At 42.5% G+C, this 17,525-nt stretch overlaps 1 protein-coding gene across 1 annotated transcript in view; it reads right to left on the reverse strand.

Moving 5' to 3' along the window:
• Positions 1–5,796, reverse strand: part of PAG1 (phosphoprotein membrane anchor with glycosphingolipid microdomains 1) — an 80,564-nt gene extending 74,768 nt beyond the window's left edge. The window contains exon 1 of the mRNA XM_058814709.1: positions 5,784–5,796. The gene's annotated coding sequence lies outside the window, so the exon portion shown is untranslated. The remainder of the gene's footprint in view (positions 1–5,783) is intronic.
• Between the last annotated feature and the right edge of the window lie 11,729 nt (positions 5,797–17,525).

Here is a 17,525-nt window from a genome sequence, read left to right on the forward strand (position 1 = left end):
AAATCTAATACTTCAGTAGTTATTTATCTTATTGAAAGAAGCATAAGGTCAGATTAACATTTTCCTAAGATTACCTGATAGTTAGATTTTTTTTTTTCAGTAGAAAAAACATTATTGGAAATATAACTTCCACCAGCAAATAGTGCTTGATAGTATGCTGTGGTATAGTTTTGAATGAACAAAACCAGAACAAATCTCATTTGGCCTGATTTTTTTTTCAAACAGGTCTATCACAATGACTAACTCATCAAAATATTTCAAATTGCATTCTAAAAATACCAGCTATTTATTATTTTACTCTGCTGTACAGACATCAGTCTAACGCTCAATCAGAGTAAGTGGTGATGAATCATGCACATTTTAGGAATGTCTTGGCTCTCTGAACAATGTTTGGGTTCTAAATCTTTATTGATAGAAATATCTTCCTTCCAGCAGAAATTTCCATACAAATGTGCAAATCAGGGCCAGAGCAGCAAGCCTGTGTTATGGCTAAGAGGTGGCTGAGCTTGGCTAGCTGCCTTCAGTGCCTGCTTCCACCTTGGCTCGGATAATTGGAATAAAGATGAATGAAAATTTAGGCCTGCAGTTTTAATAGTAACTATTTGTTATTTAAATTTCCTGCTCCACACTAAATGATTGCAAGAATGTGTGCTCAGAATTAAAAGGCTGCTCTTTAGCATCAGCACATTGATTTCTTGAGGTCCTTGCAAAGCTTTTCACATTGTTTCTGGCCTACAGCTCTACATCCCTCTAACTGCCTGTCAGACATCATTTCTGCTTTATGAATAAATAATATGATGCCCAGGGGAAACGTTGGGCTAAGACAAAAAAATCAATATGTGTCTAGCACATATTAGGCAGTTGTTCAGCTGAAGTCTGTCTCAAATATGTGGAGTAATTTTAATAACAAAACAAATTCCTTCTATATTGAGCTTAAAAGAAAGCTATTAAGAAAGCACTACTACTATATCACTCTGTATGCTATTTGAAGATTAATAATGCTGTTCTCCTGAACTGTGAATAAATGTTCTGATTGCAAAGTATTTGGTGATTATTTGTCTACAAATTTCAAATATTCACGCTACAGAAAAATGTTAGCAAGTGATTTTTTATTCTCTTCCTCTTGGAGTGGTGCTGGTGCACATCTGTAGTGTAGTAAGGCTGTTGTTACAACTGACTTGTTTGTTATTCTAAAAACATCTTCCAAAATCACCTTTTTTTTTTTCTTTCCAGAGGACCCAGGATCAAACGTGAAACAAAAGCAGGGTAAATTAATCATTCATGCAGCTCTGTAATGGTCTTAGTCATTCCTGCAACACAAGCCTATTTTTGCAGTCAGTGCAGTTCCTGGTTCAGTCCCCCACCACGCTCAGATGCCAACCTGCCACAGGAATATTTGAATCCCTCCACTTTTACAGGACCTGCCTAAATAAACAGGCTTAACTCCTGTGATGGGGCAGTTCTGAAATTCCTCTGCATTATGCCCGAGAAGGGTTGGTTATGTTAACTGCACCATGCAGGAAGCAGCACAGTAGGAACTGCTGCCCACTGCTCTCCCACAGAGACAGAACCCTTAGTGAAGGTGGCCAAGCTTGACTCCTACGCTCCTTCCTTCCTCCCACGTGCCCTTCCTCACCAGGAAACCTTGGGCAGCACCAGGCAGCAGCAGCACAGCCCCTGCTGAGGGGACAGCACATCTCTCCCCTCCCAGCTCACTGATGGCCTGGGGGCTGAAGTCCCACCCAGCCTCACCTCCTCAAAAATGCTGCCTTCCCACCATGCTCCTTGAAAACAGATCTCATGCTGGAAAACAAGGAGATGGATAAGTTATTTTGGGACAAGGGGCAAGCTGCCAGTGCTCCTAGGAGCCCTCATGAGATCCACAGGCGCCCAAGTTCAGCAGCATGGCCAGACAAACAGCAAAACCAGAGAGGCAAAGACAAGCTAGCGAGCTGCAGGCAGACCCACGGATGACCTCCGAGATCCCTGACTCCAAGTCACCAACATTCAGCTCATGGACATTGCTCTCTAAGGGGGTTTTTTCACCCCCCTGCTGTTATACAAACCTTTTAGTGCAGATCCTCCCCATGGGAGCTTGCTGACAAGGCGGCTCCTCCTGCTACGCTCAGTATAATGAAAAGCACAAATTTCATGTATTTATGACCCTTTCAGGCTGAGGAGCTGCAGCTGAGTGCCCTTGCCTGGGGGTGCTCACTCCTGCAGGAGAGCCAGCCATCTGGAAGAGCAGCCTAAAGGAAGCAGAGGGAAAGCCTGACATCTCAGCCAAAGAAACCTGCAGACGTGCAGAAGCTACCACTGATAGGGGCAGGGCTATCCTGAGGCTCACACCAGCCAGCATGGTGGAGCCCATTAACATCAACACTGATGGAAAATGCTTCTGCCAACTCAAAGAAAGTGAAATGATGAAGACAACAGGGAACTTCTAATAACAAACAAACCAAAAAGGAGCAAACAAAAGCCCCCCAACAAATTCAACCTAAAAAAAGTCCATTAACAAACAAAAAAGCCCCACACCCAATCCTCAAAACCCACACAGGCAAAAAGAAGAAGCCAGAGGCTGGTGTTTGTATGGATCCCTGTTGATTCCAAATACCTACAAACCCCAGTCCCTGGGTGCTTGGTGCAAAACAGCCAAAAAGGAAACTGAAAGCAGAACAGTAATTTCCACCACAGGCAAGCTGTCAGCACCAAACCATGTATCCTGTGCAAAGTCTCTCTGATGGAAGCAGCACTTCATCCCTTCTCACTGCCTTTCTGGTCAGGGCCATTTCCAGGCCCCTGGCAGTGCTCCCATGCCACCAAGCCCTCTCCAGCTGGCACCTGGCTCACACACTGTCCTTCAGCCAGTGGCCTTGCACCTCTGCCAGGCCAACACCAGGCCAGACAGTCCAGAGCAGAGACACTGAACATGGGCAGAGCAGTGTGATGCCCAATCACAGCCACCACGAACATGGAGCAAACCAGTCCAGCACATTCTCTGCAAGACCTAAGCCACAGGGGATGAGGGGATGACTGCCAACAGCTCTGCTGTCCTGCTGTAGAGACCTACCCAAGAGACTCCACCCTGCTCTTCACCCCTCACGCATCCCTCACCCCTCCACCACAGTGTATCTGTGTTAGAAGCCACTCCTGTGCTTCTAAAAAATGACTGTACAACACATATTTCTGCCAGCCCCCAGGAGACAGGACCACCTGGCCTTGGACACTTGACTCATGACCACTCAACTTGCACATTCTTATCCTTTTGATGCAATTTAAATGAATAATTAAGCTTCCTAAAACTGACATTGGCTATAACCTCTCTATTCTGCCTTTGAAAGCCACAGGAACCTCAGGGAGGAACCTCTCAGTGAAACACCAGAGCTGTGTGTGCGTGCAGCGCCTGCAGATGTGGTTCCTGCCTGTCTGAACAAGTCCTTGGTTCAGCAATCTCCTTTATCACCTCTCACACCTCCCCTCTCCACCTCCATCTGAAGGTGCTCCAAACCACACCCATCAAGTGACCCATGGAGGGTCATTTGGTTTTTCTACACAGCCCAAAATCTGCCAGGCTAAACATTGACACTGTTTCAGCACCACACAGCTGGTTGAGAGAGGATCCTGTCCCACCTTCCAGCCTTGCTCACAGCCAGACAGCTGCCTCTGGACTGCACTATGCATCAGAGTGGCACATCCTGATTTATGAAAGACCCTAGAACCCAAATAAAACTTTTTTTTTTCCTCAGCTCCAAGGTTCCCAGCTTTTAACTGAAATTATAGTGCTCTGGACCTACAGTTGCCCTCAAATGGCACTGTGTTGCTGTCTAATGCTGATGGAGGATTACATGTCCTGATAATATCTGTTCACAGGTTCTGATTTCCTCTGTAAGAGTCCAGATTATGTAGGTCCATCAGACATGCTTCAGTCATCAACACACTTTTATTGCAAACAGAATTTGCAATAACAAACAGAGAAGAGAGAGAAAACCCTCAGCTTTCAGATGTGTTTCATTTCCTGATCTGAGTATCTTTCACAGAAAATTTCTTTCTTCCATCAAAAAATGAGAGTTCAGAAGTAAAATGCTTAATCTTTGACAGATTTAAAGGCAACTGTCATAGACCTCTAGTTTCCACAAGGTAAGACACTAGAAGCATGAGTGGTAATAAATTGATTTTACATTAATTTTATCTCTGAGGTATCTGTACAAGCTCATGGATTTCTATATTCCTTTTAAAGACAACTATTCCCAAGAAGCAATAATTTTATGAACCATATTTATGTTGTATTTATTTATGCCTCTCTCATGAGCTCAAAAGCATCTCTGTCCTACATAGAGAGAACAAAAGGAGACAAAGAGGGACTCAGAGTATTCACACAAACTCATACAACCAGTCACTGTAGCTTAGGAGGCACCCGGTCAGAGAAGTTGTGGTAGCCAAATATGTTACCAGAGAAGTGCACTCCACTTTGGAAAGGAAAAATTAAACCTGTCTAGGGTTAAAAAAGTTAAGTTTGTCTAAATAATCCACCTTTCCTTCAGGAAAAGCTAACAACATGCAGCAGGTCAGTTAGCACTGTGGGGTTACCCTGAAAGATTTTGTTTGCAATGCTATCAATGTGCAGTAAGTGAAGACCACCTGCTTGGTGTGCAGTAGCAAAGCACTGATTCCTCAGAAAGTTTCAAGGCTCTTACTGCATTAAGAAAGAGACTTGAAATCTTCCCAGTATTTCTCAACTCAGCCACAAATTGTGTGCATTACACACAACCAAGTCCAGTCCAGTCTGGTACCATTTCACTTACTAGTAACAGCCACCCAGCAAAGGCTGGGACACTTGGAATTAAAATTAACTCCAGTCCTTGAAATTTACCTTTTGCCAGGTGCTGGGAGACATTATTTAAGAGGCAACCCAACATAAATGTGGTATTGCTCAAATCTCATCGTTCCTCCAGTAAATGAGGGCAAGCAGCACTGGCTGAAGGCTGGATGTTGTTGGTCTCCATGAGGAGGTTCCAGCTCTGCAGACTGCACCCCAACTCCCTAACCACAATATCCTTTTCTGCACCCAGCACAGGGGAGAGCTTTGTAACTTGACCATGAAATATGAACCTCAGCAGTCTATTTGGTTCAGCTGCTGTCCACACCCATGGAGACCTCATTAGCTGTGCTTCCAAATGGGCTTTGAGATGAGCAGGCTGATGTTTAGAGCTGCAGCATCTCCCACAACTACAACAGCAGAAACAGCTTTTATCAGCTTGGCAAAGTGAGCCAGGACTGTGATTTCCATGAGATGGTCATGGCTTTGCTTGATCAAGCCATTTGCACTGACCAAAGCCACCTTCCTGGGCAGGAGAGCCTGTGTCAGCACTGCAGGACACGGGATGCCTCACACAGCCCAGGAAGAAAACCAGCTGAAAGGCTGGGATGCTGAGGGGTGAGAAACAACTTTCTGAATGACCACACACAAACCCACACAATATTCAGCAGATTTTACCTTTCAGCTGGGACTGGCACTGCCCCTTCTTAGGACACAAATGCAAGAAGTCCATTTTGAAAATATAGCACGTCTTTGTTTTATGCACACCCACTGGCAATCTCATCCAGCTCACCATGGATGGCAAAGCTGTAAGCAACAGTTTCTGTAAAAGCTACTTGTAACATTTCTGCCAAACATTTTAGTGGCTTAGCACTGGCACCTTCATAAATTACAGGAGTCTTCAGAAAATGAGTCAAAGCCAAACTGAACACCACAGGAAACAGAAAGCAGTTGTATAAACAATTACCTTGTAGGCTCTGTAGGGCTTGACGTTCAAGCGAGATACAGTATTGACAAATGATTCCTCCTAGCCAAAAAAAAAAATAAAATTCACAAGTCCAAATTCAATTATGACACACTTTAAGAATATGAAAATATACATTACATTCTCTGGTTCATCAAGTTTAAAATCACATCCAGAGAAAAGCACTTTATGAAAAGGTTTTCTTACTATACTAAAAATACCCAAGAGTAACTAATACAATCTTTAAATTCCTTTTTATTATTTTCACCTGTAAACTATCTTTTGGCTTTTAAAGATCTGATAAAATTAGGGTGAGAATTAGGACATTTTTATTCTCTCACCTATGCAATGTTGCCAATAATACAAATTTCATAGAACAAATCAGAATTAAAGGCTCCCATATGTAAAGTTAGGGTGGTTTATACTCGTGCAGTGACAATATCTTCAGAGAGATTTATGTAACTGCTTGAGTTTGGTATGTAGAAATTCACTGTTATTTAGCAAATTGTACTGGTTTAGTATCTAAAGAAAAAGCATCTAGGTCAGTGATGAGATATTTACCAGAAGCAGAAAAAGGTAAAAGGATGCAAATTTTCCCTTTGAACCAGCCTTGGAGCACATACTTTTGTTTATGGGAAAACAGAGGGGCCACATGGTGGCAATTTGTCCTGCAATGCCTATATAACAAAAATTACTAACTTTGCACTTTGTTTTTTCCCCATTGCTTACATGAAAAATTAACTAACTTGGTTTGTAAATTGACTTAGCTGGAGGAATGTTAAATGTCCTCCCTGGACATTAATTTCAGATTTAAAGGATCTTATACTGTTTACTTTGGAGGGGGCTAGCTCACTAGAGTATTTAAGACTGGTTTAAACCAAAATTAAAGCAATAAATAAATTAAGCTCTGAAATAGTAACCTGTAAGATTAGAAAATGTAATTAACACCAAAGTAAGAGGAAACAGATACAAAATAGACTCTCTCTGAAGGAATATGCCATTTCTTCTACACTGTTAATTTTCAGAGGAGACTCAAGTTACTAAAGCAGTTTAAGAAATCAGAGATACTGTCAGGCTATCTGCTTGTTCAGACCACAGAAGGATATATTGATTCAATTACTTGCTTTTGATGTAAACCCAAATTAAAATCAGTATAAGAAAACATTACAACTCAAATTTTACGCAAAAAGATTTTTTTTCCTTTTTAGCAATAATTACCCAGTTGTTTTGCTCATTCATACCCATGTGCGTGTGTCCCACATCCCCCCACTGCACTAGTGTACTCAACTAAAAATAAAGCAGTGCATGCTCCTGGAGAACTGTTGCTTAGCTACATTCTCAATTATCACAATGCTGGCCTTACCCATTCAGTGACAAGGTCAAAGCAATTGTTTCTTTACTTTAATGATGAAGTATCCTTCCTGTTTATAAAAAATCTTATCTGTTTCCTACTTGGTAAAATATTGCACATTTCAGTCAATCATTGCTGGCAAGTCCCCCAGAGAGACACAGTGTGAAAACAAAACTGGTAGTGTTCATTTTTGCCCTTAACAGAGAGGGTTTTTTTTTCTCCCCAAACCCACGCTGAACATCAGCTACCTCACACTGACACACAGGCAACCAATTATACCAATATTTGTTTTCCTTCTCTGCTGTGTCCAGGCAAATATGGCAGAAATGCAGTAGATCTATATTGTATATTTATTCTCATCCTTCCCTCCCATCCAATAACAAGCATAAGTAAAGTGGCAATTTTTAATTAGGGCATACCTAGAGTCAGTGCTGTGGGAAAGCTAAAGAAAAGAAGGATTTTCCCCATCACTTGTAAACACAAGAACTTTTTTGGTTTTTCTTTGCCTTTGAGGGCAGGTGTTCAGCTGCAAGGACTGCAATTCTCCCATGGATAGTACAGGCTGCTGAATATTTCATAGGCCCCGAGAAATGCAGCTGTAATCAACTCTCAAATAATGAAATGGGCAGCGATAATAGAGCAGAGGTAAAGTGCACCATTAGAAAGCATCAGTGCTTTGACTGCTGCTGCTGCAGTCGTGCTGTACCAATTTATCAGGTTATTTGAAAAAATAATAATGCTATCAACTATGAAACAAAAATTAATGTTATGCCAAAAAAAACCCACCCAAACCCAACAAGTGTCTCAGGTGGCCAACATGAATAGCAAACAGAAAAAAAGTCAGAAAGCATGTCAAAAGGAGTCACATTCAAGACTGAAACGCTATTAGATGTATTAATCACATGCCAATTACACACAGCCACATTCAGGTACTAATAGAAAAGTTACTTAATTCAGGAAAAGCTTCATAAATATCAAAACAGCAAAAATAATTTGGAAGTAATAAATATGTTAATCTCAATCATATATTGCAGAATAACCCATCTGCTGGCTTAACTTCTTTGTAGCAGAATCTTGGGGTTTGACATTCAGAATCTCCACCACCTCTCTAGGAAGCCTGTTCCAGCCTTTGACCACCCTCCTGGTAAAGAAATGCTTCCTATTTTCTAGTCTGATCCTCCCCTGACACAGCTTTGAACCATTTCCCATGCCCTCCATAACTGAATACCAGGTAGAAGAAACCACAACTCCTTTTCCACTTCCCCTGCTCAGGAAGCTGTAGGGAGCAGTGAGGTTGTCCCACAGCCTCCTTTTCTCCCAAACTAGACAAACCCCAAGTCCTTAGCTGCTCCTCACTGGACATTGAAAGCTGTCTTTCAAGTGACTCTGTGATATGCAACTGTGGGGAAAAGCAGCTGAGAAGCAAGCAGAGGCTGGAGAATAAACACAGTGCTCCAGTCTTGCCCAAGGTGGAGGCAATTCACAGAAGTCTGTCTGTGCCTCTGTTAGTTAACTGCTGATACCCACCAGAATATGCTGAATGCTATTCCTAGAAGTTAAAGGGAGGTCTGGATGCAGGACTGTTGGCACGTTCACATACACCACATTGCAAAGAGAAGTCTTGACAGAAACATGAAGTTGCACAAACACCTGTGCAAGCAGAAATCTAACAGCAGTGGGAAATAGAAATTGCTACATGCTTTGAGAAATAATCTCTCTGTGCAGAAAGATTTCAATTTGTGTCAGTCTAATCATATTTTACATGTAATTCACAGGAACTCAAGTAATCTAAGCAGATTGTGAAAGAAGTCAAAGTGAAAAACACACCCTCTTCCTTCAGTTTCTTTGTATTTGTTATGTTCTCTACAAGGATATGCTGTATTTTTATTTCTTTCCTCACCAGCAATACATACAGGTTTAACACTGCCAGAGAAAATGTGGTGTACACATGTTCAGTGCAGTAGCAGGAAATGAGCTCTCTCTAACATCCCAGAAACACATCACCTGTCACACTGAAAGAAAATGGTGTCTCAGGGTGATACTGAACTGGAGTAATTCCCATGCTTTGACAATTAAAGTACTCCTCCTAATGTTATCCTGCATTTACTGGAGAAGAGATCACAAAGATAGACCTTCCAGCCACACAGAGCACCCAAAAATTCTCTTCAATGATCAGAAAGCTCAGACATAACTAAGATTCCCTCATTCATATTCTCCTACACTCCCTCCTACAAATACCCAAAGATAAATTACTCAGACAAACTCCAATTTGGACTTTAAATGTCACAGGCAAATCTTATGTAGCTCATTTTTCCTTTCACTTTTTTCCCTGGGATGAAAGAATTATTATTAACTCCCTGGGGATCATGTCTTCACTCTTCTGTGAAAAATCACATGACAGACAGAGACAGACCTTGAACAATATAAGGCTGGTAGAGCTGCTATACAAGTTTAGATATTTGAATTTTTAATAGATATTTCAACAGCTGTGTATTTTCTGTCATATCACAAATCCTCTTCCAGATATCAGCATCCTAGTCTAGCCCTTCTATAAAACAGTGAGACTATGCTGATACAGGCTGCTGTAATTTGTGAGGTGACTTTTTTTAAATTTATTTTTTATTTACATTTGTAGAACTAGTCTTAGAAGAAGGATGATTAGGAGATACACACAGACATGCAATTCTAGCATCAAGGGACTCACACACCATGCCCAACTCCTAAGAGGGGCACTCACTCTCACACTTCCAAAGCAGCAAGGCAGGCACAAAGCAGCAAGGCAGGCAGCAGCTACTGCTCATGTGCTGCCTCCTCCTTGGGCAACTCACTCTACTGGGAGCCTTGGAAAACTTGCAGCATCATATGAACTCTTTCCAAGACTCCCTATTTGCCAATATATTGTGAAAAGGACTTTCAAGACACTCAAACTATGATTTTGTGATGATAACTAGAGGAGGTGAGGCTAGCAGTGGTGCTGCCTGTTACAGCTGTTGGCCACTTTCCCCTTTCTTGATAAATTTCAATTGTTAAAAAATGTGGCTTCATGCTAAATGAAGTTTTGGGTATCCCCACTAAAACAATGCATATGTTTCTGGGAAAAAAGCCAAAGAAAAGCACTTTTCACAAGTTAAAGGTCTTTTTCTTTGAGAAGCCCAAGTATCTCTACTCTTTGAAGAAAGGACTTGACAAGACCCAGGAAAAAGCTTTATGTTAGAGAGATGCTTTTTACTACCTTCTGAAATGAGATAGATGTACTCCTGTGAGAACAGGAACAAGAGTAAGGAATTTGGAGAAAAGTAAGGAAAAAGGGGGAAAACTGGGATTGAGAGGTGTTGGCAAGATGATGGATAAGAACAGGCAAGGAAGTTTGGCTGGAGAGTCTGGGAGAAAAGCAGGAAGAAAGAGGGCATGGGAGCAAGGAGGAAAGATGGTGAGAGCCAGTCAATCTAGGCAAAATCCAAGGAGAAAAAAATGGGTGAAAAAGGAGAGTGAAATCAGGAGTAACTTGGATGAGAACAGGGTGAGCCGAGACCCATCCAACATGCAGCTGGTACAAGGGGACACTGGCACTGGCTGGGCAGAGACAGGACACAGGGCTAAGGAGGCAGCAGCACAGACCTGGGAGCCTGCATGGGAGACTGGCAGCAATGGGGCATCAAGTGAATGGCAGGAAAGTAACAGAAGTCCTTTGGGACAAAAAGAAAAATGTACAACAGATTGTTAAGATGGGAACAGCAGCTGCAGGGAGAAATACACTTTGGAGAGAGGTAAGTGTGAGGAAAACATTCAAGAATAAGGCTTAGGAAAAGACAAGCAATGCAGAAGCAGAAAGGAAACAGGTATAAGTCAAAAGCAGGTCAGAAGAGACCATCTTTTGGCAGAACTAGACAAGAGCCTGTATCACAGAAGCATATTCCTCCCCAGAGCCAGGCCCATGACTGGGTGCAGCAATCCAGCCACAGTAACACATGCACTTTAGGGACAACCAGGCTAGAATATATTTTTTTTCCTTACCTAATTCCTCATCTCTGCTGGCACCAATAGCACAAAGCAGTGGAGCAATAAAATGAATAGACAATTACAGGCTAGTTCTTTAAAATGAAATGGTGACACTCTGTCCCTGTTGAGGACGTGACACCATTCTACGTGAGTTATGGATTTTGTTCAAACTGACTTCTTTAAACATGCCAATGGCTCAAGGGTCTGCCACAGGGCCATGACTGTCCTTGGAAAACCAGGCTGGCCTGCCCTGTGATCTCTCATACCCAGGGCCAGCAGGAGCTGTGGGGAGCCAGCTACAGCTCAGCCTTGAAGTGCCTCCAGCATAGCTAATGCTTTCCAAGGACTACCACAGGGCTGGGGAAAAAAATGGCCCTTAGCTTCTGCTAGACAAGACAGGGACACAGCTGGCAAACTGCATGAGATGGGTGGCAGGATCTTTTTAGTGCTTGTGATGGAAGGAGAAAAACACCCACCTAAGTAAACAAATGCCCCAAACTTGCCAGAAATACTGAGGTGCTGTTGTCACTACAGATCAGGGGTGTAGGGGGCTCCCTTGGAACCCCTCATCCAGGCACTATTCCTGCAGAAACCACGATGCAATGGATGGGGAGACAAGGAGTGCTGGGACACTTCCTCAGTTTCACTCTGGTGGGTCATACTCACTGTACACCCAGATCTGGTACTGGCCCACGGGTCTAAGTGTGCCCTTAATTATTACAACTGGTAGGCACACAACCACCCCCTTGTGCTGTAGTCTTTGTCCATTTTAATACACAGAACTGATGTGTAGAGCCCTGGAAAAAATGATGGTGACATTTATTTCTTTATTGGAAGAGCCTTGCCCCTTGCTCCTAACACTGACCAGTATAACACACCATTAACAGCAGTATCTAACTGATGGGGTTTTCAGAATAAATCAGGATAAGCTTACAAAAGCTTTCTCCCAGAATTTCCTCCCTTTCCTGCAGAGTACACATCAGCTCCACACACCATCATGTGATCTGGTTCACAGCTCCTGAGCAAACAGGCAAGGTTCCTGTCCTGTATCTCCAGAAACCTTTCTGTAGCAACATCCCAGTAAATTCCCACCACCTGGGGCTGCACAGCTTACTTCTGAAACAAAGACACCAACTTCAAAAAAGCCAGTGATTTTAGACATGCTTTATATTAACTGAGGATTAGATTGTTTCCTGCAGATTTAGAAATGCTGTTGCTGCCTCTTATACTATTTACTGTTATTTTTTCCTTTGCCCAAAGGTTATCTGCTACCACAGACTGCTCCTTTGCTTACACACTCCCAATTCAATGGTAATAAATATGAAAGACTAAAGGTCTCAATGTTCTTCTGTAATAATCCACCCTACTGACTGAAACTTAGAAGAAAATACTGGATAGAACTCTCTTCATCCCAGAGGGATTCATGTGCTGCAAATCATTCCTTTAAAAGTCAGATACAGCAAGAGGCAACTAATAGAGCCGCTGGTGGCAAAACACCCAATGTGCTCCCTTCCCCATCAGTCTAGACCCAGCTGCAAGGCACCAAGGGTATGTGATATATTTAAGAATAGTGCCCACACACAGTTTTCTTTCCTGTGCTCCTGAAGGCCCAGCACAGAGCAGTGCTGAGCTGCCAGTGGAACAGCCAGCACAGCAGATCACTGTCACATGCTGGGATCTTAGCAGACTTGCCTTTAATCAGGCAGCACAGGCCAGAGCAAGTGGAAAAAGGCACCAGTAAGAAAATACCCTGCATCTCAGGCCCAGAGATGCAGCAAGCTCTCCCTGGCTTCAGGGAATCCATGGACAAGGCTGTAGAGGTAGCAATTTAAAACAGCAAAATGGGACAGTAAGAGCATTTACCTTTTATCTAAACATGATTCATGAGGCTGCCCCACAAAGTGACAGACAACAACAAAGCAGTTCATCTACTATTGATAACCCAGCATTCCTAAGCCATCAATAGCCATTTGAGTACTCCCAAAGTAAATTTAGCTTCATCTTCATTACTCTCTGTATTGAAAGACCAAGGACATATTCATGGATGTTTACACAATGGCAGGAGAGCACAGTATGGTATGTTTTATTACACTGCCACAGCAGCATCTCGTTCAGACACTGCTAGCATATAATTTCTGTCTCCCTCAAAGCTGGAAGGCAATCATTAGCATGTTGAATCTGGCAAGTTCCTATTATCTATCTGGTAATTACAGAAAGATGGAGAAGCCTTCAAAAAATACCCTCCAACTTCTGCATTTACCACACACCTGATCAAAATACTATCCCCATTACCTAAATTAACAGACACTTCCCATAAACCATTATTCAGAACACATTAACACTAGCATAAAAATCATGATAAAGCATGAAAAATACAGACTATTAATTTATCCTCCCAACTTCAAAAATATAAAACTATGCAATGACAACCTGAATGCAGGAAAACATCTTACTGAAGGTGATGACAAGCTAGGCTACCCGGTCACTTGTCAGGCATTATGAACACTACAGAACAGCTCTAGGTGTCCAAAGCATGTATACCATTACTCAATGCTGTGCACACTGTGGCAGTGAAAATATGCTAAATACACACTCACAGATAATCCCATCCTCAAGAGACTGCTGTAGAAAAGGGCAGAAGGATGAGAGACAAGGCAGTGGGTGAGGCCATACATATGCATACATATACAAAGTAATTGGGAAGTGCTGTGTCTCATTTTCTCAGTTATTCATGGTGCAGGCAGAGGGGAAAGAGGGGTGCCAGAAAGAATACAGAAGCTGGGACAAGATTGGGACAGAAGGAGCTGGAAGAACAGAAAGGAATCAAAGCAAGGAAAGTGAGGCAAGGGAAACAAGACCGTGAGGCCATGAATGAAGAGAGTCAGCCAAAACCAGTGATTAGGGGTAGAAAACACCAAACAAATGGGGGGACAGTGTGCACGGGGAGCAGAGGACTGCAGGAACAATCTGTGAGATGCTTTGGTAGTTTTATTCTCAGGCAGAGGCTTGACACAGTCTGGCACCTCAGAGGCTGCAGCAGGCCCATGTCACAGCCTGAATGACACCAACTAAAGCAGCAGAGCTCTTTATCTCTGTGGCTTATGCACCATTCCAATCACACTGCTTGTCCCAGCCCTGGGCAGGCTGTCCCCACAGGGCAGGGCGGGGGGGGGCAGCTTCCTGGCTCAGAACCAGCACAGATAACCAGGGTGTCCCCAGGGAGCACCCCAGCTCTTGTGCCAGCCCCTGCCTGAGCTGCAGCATGACCAACCCCCATCCCAAGCCTTGCTTCTTGTTTTTTGCAAAGAAGCCTCATGATCAGGAAAGGCTTTGAAGGCTGCAGCAAAAGTGTGTCAGTACATGCAATTCCCAAAACTACATCAACAAACAAATAGATTCAATTACTAAGATAGACACTGACCCAATTCAAGGGGATTGGTACATCCATCACAAGAAGATGCTGGAGCTGCAGCCTGATCACATTTACATGAAGAAATCACTTTATGCAAATCTCTCATCCACGGGTGAAGGCTGTACAGGAGAGGAGAAACAGCACTCTACAGAGATTCAGGATGCATGGCAGATAGGCAATTTAAGGTAAATCACACAGTTCAGTTATACAAGACATATAACCTGGGAAAAAGTGTGTGGCTTCAAAGTCATAAATTATTTACAAATAATACAGCCTTCTCATGAAATATCCAGAAGGCCAAGCACCTATTTTTCACATTATTTTTCTGCACTTCCACAAATCACAGCGAGACTGAAGATGAATATCTTACCAAGAATGAGCTAGGTTTGGGGGAGGATGGACTTGGAGTGTGGAGTTAGTCAGGGGCTTGCAGGCAAGACAACAAGAACTGAAGGCAGCAGGGCTGTTGTGCTCACCTGCCTGGAAGGGAAGCATCAGAAGTCAAAAGGAGGGAGCATGAGTGGGCTGAGGAAAAGAATTGTCCACCTGGTTATCCACGGCATCCCAGGACTGCCACTGCCAGCCTGCTCAAAATCACCACCTAATCAAATATTTCAGGGTTTTGAAAATGCAATCCATTCCTCATATTCACAAATCACAGCTGCAGCATCCACATGTGTGCTGTGTTTTCTGTCAGCAGTGATGCCTCTGCAGAGCATTGGCCTTGCTCTGTACAACACATGGTCACACCTCTGTATTCAATTTTCAGTTCTCCAGCTTTCTTCAGCACTTCTGTGGTGAGACCTCAGCAGTTTGACACCTTCTCATCTTTGTTACTCAACACAACACCTGCCCAAATTCTCCTGCAATGACCAATTCAACTGAGTTATTTTTTCTGATGTCCTGCCCGGTGACCCTGCTTGCCTTCCAGTGCTCTTACCGGTATCAGCCTTTTCATAGATATATACACAGTTCATCGTTTTCTTTTATGTTGCAAACTCTTTACTTTTCAAAGTCTTTTTCAGATCTTCATGCTCAGTTTGCATCCAATTCAACACAGTCTGGCTGGGGTTTTTTTGTTGGAATCATTAGGGGCAGATACCCATCTGCTCGAGGATATTTCTGTAGTCTGAGTAACTCCTAACATTTGTGCTTTCAGCAGACCACTGCTTCTGCTTGCTTACACACACATGCCTTAAGTGACTTTTACAATGTGTTTAAGCAGCTTCCCATGCTGAGCCTGAGGATACTGATTTTCTCTCTTCTGACTTTCTCCTGTTTTCAACTGATCTGCTGTTACTTGTGCCTGGGACAAGTACTTCAGTGTATAAAAAGCCCTTGAGGTTAAAAGATACATTTTTACACACTAATTCAGAAATTTTCTGAAACTCTTCAAAGTCTTGAAGTGCATTTTCTTTGTATTAGAGGTTTGCCTAAATTCAACAGCAGTGTTATTCTTGAGTTCACTGCTTGAGTCACGTGCAGCCACATAAGGCAAATAAAACATACAATGAAAAATAAACCAATTTATTTTCTTACTAGCTACAGATATTAGCATGTCTTACTTGCATCAATTGGTTTCAATTAAAAGACACAAATACCAAAATATTTCTTCTCAGCTTTAGGACTGCAGCATCTTTACATGACCAAAACTAAAAACAAATGTACTTGTATAATAAAGAGCAAATGTAGCACCAAGTGTTACTTCATCGATGCAGTTATCTCTCTGCACCATGGGTTCATATATATAATCCCCCCAAAGCCACCACAGGGCATAAAATGCAAATTAAAAAGTGACATGAAATCCACATTTTCAGTTATCATGGAAATCTACTCAGTAGCTATTGCTCATATACACCTATGCCTGTCAACATTTGCAACCTTGTGGTTAACAAAAAAGTCTGTTTCTGAACATTCCTAAGTATTTTTAAATCAACTAAAATACTGTATGAACTCCAATCCTCCCAAGCATTTTTCTTACTATATGACACACTTAGGTACCAAAGCCAAAGAACAAAATTTCCTTTCTGGAGGAAGGGATATTTCTCTTGGCTAAACTTGTTCCTACCTAAGTTTACATCCACTTCCTAGGTTCAGATGTAAAAAGAAGTTGTCACCCATTTGCAGCTCACTGAGATCTCAGCCACTCTGTCACTCGTGGAGCTGTTTCTCTTTTGAAGTCTTTGCTATTGCAAGTATATTCAAATCCTAAACAGTACATAAGCTCTTGAGAATGCCTTTAATTGAGGAAGACCTATGTAAAGGCTGGGATTTCATACTATCCTAAAATAGTAAGACTCCTTCTCCTTTGGGAGAACCACACAACTTATAAGACTGCTCCTCTTTTGCCTCAAAAAACTATTCCTGAGCTGGAAAGGCCACCACAGTCTCCAAGGATTGCATTAGGGCAATAATATTTACACTGAGAAGGCAGCACGTGTATGTCTAAGATCAGCCTCTCAGCAAATTTAAAAAACCATGAATACAAAATAAATTTATATGCAAAATACTTCAGTCCCAGTTTTTCAGAATCAGGAGATAAAGACAATTTGAACATCAACAGTCCAAGGGTAACACCACAGTTGCTATCCTGTTAACAAAGATTAAAGCTATGCCTGTAATTAATATAAAATCAGTTTGCAAGGCCAGGAGAGGAGGCTGAGGTCACTGATAAGAGCTCCACTCCTCCCCTGTGCATCAAAAGCAGCACATTTGGTGGGTTCATTTCCAGGGGTGTCAACTCACCGGGAGGAGGGAACAAGCAGTGGCACACCCAACCATTGTGGTTTACAGAAGGCTTGCGTTGATACAAGTCTCCTGCCTTGAGTCCTGGGTAGGACACTGCTAAGGGCCTATTAATGACAGCTAACCTCAGCATCTCATCTGCTATGCTGTGGAGGCACAGAGGACATGATGCCAGCTACAAATTGCTTGGAAACAGTAAGCAATAGGCTTTAAAGGAAAGGACATACTTCAAAAAAGC

This window comes from Ammospiza caudacuta, chromosome 1, assembly GCF_027887145.1.
Source record: "Ammospiza caudacuta isolate bAmmCau1 chromosome 1, bAmmCau1.pri, whole genome shotgun sequence".
NCBI classification, from domain to species: Eukaryota; Metazoa; Chordata; class Aves; order Passeriformes; family Passerellidae; genus Ammospiza; species Ammospiza caudacuta.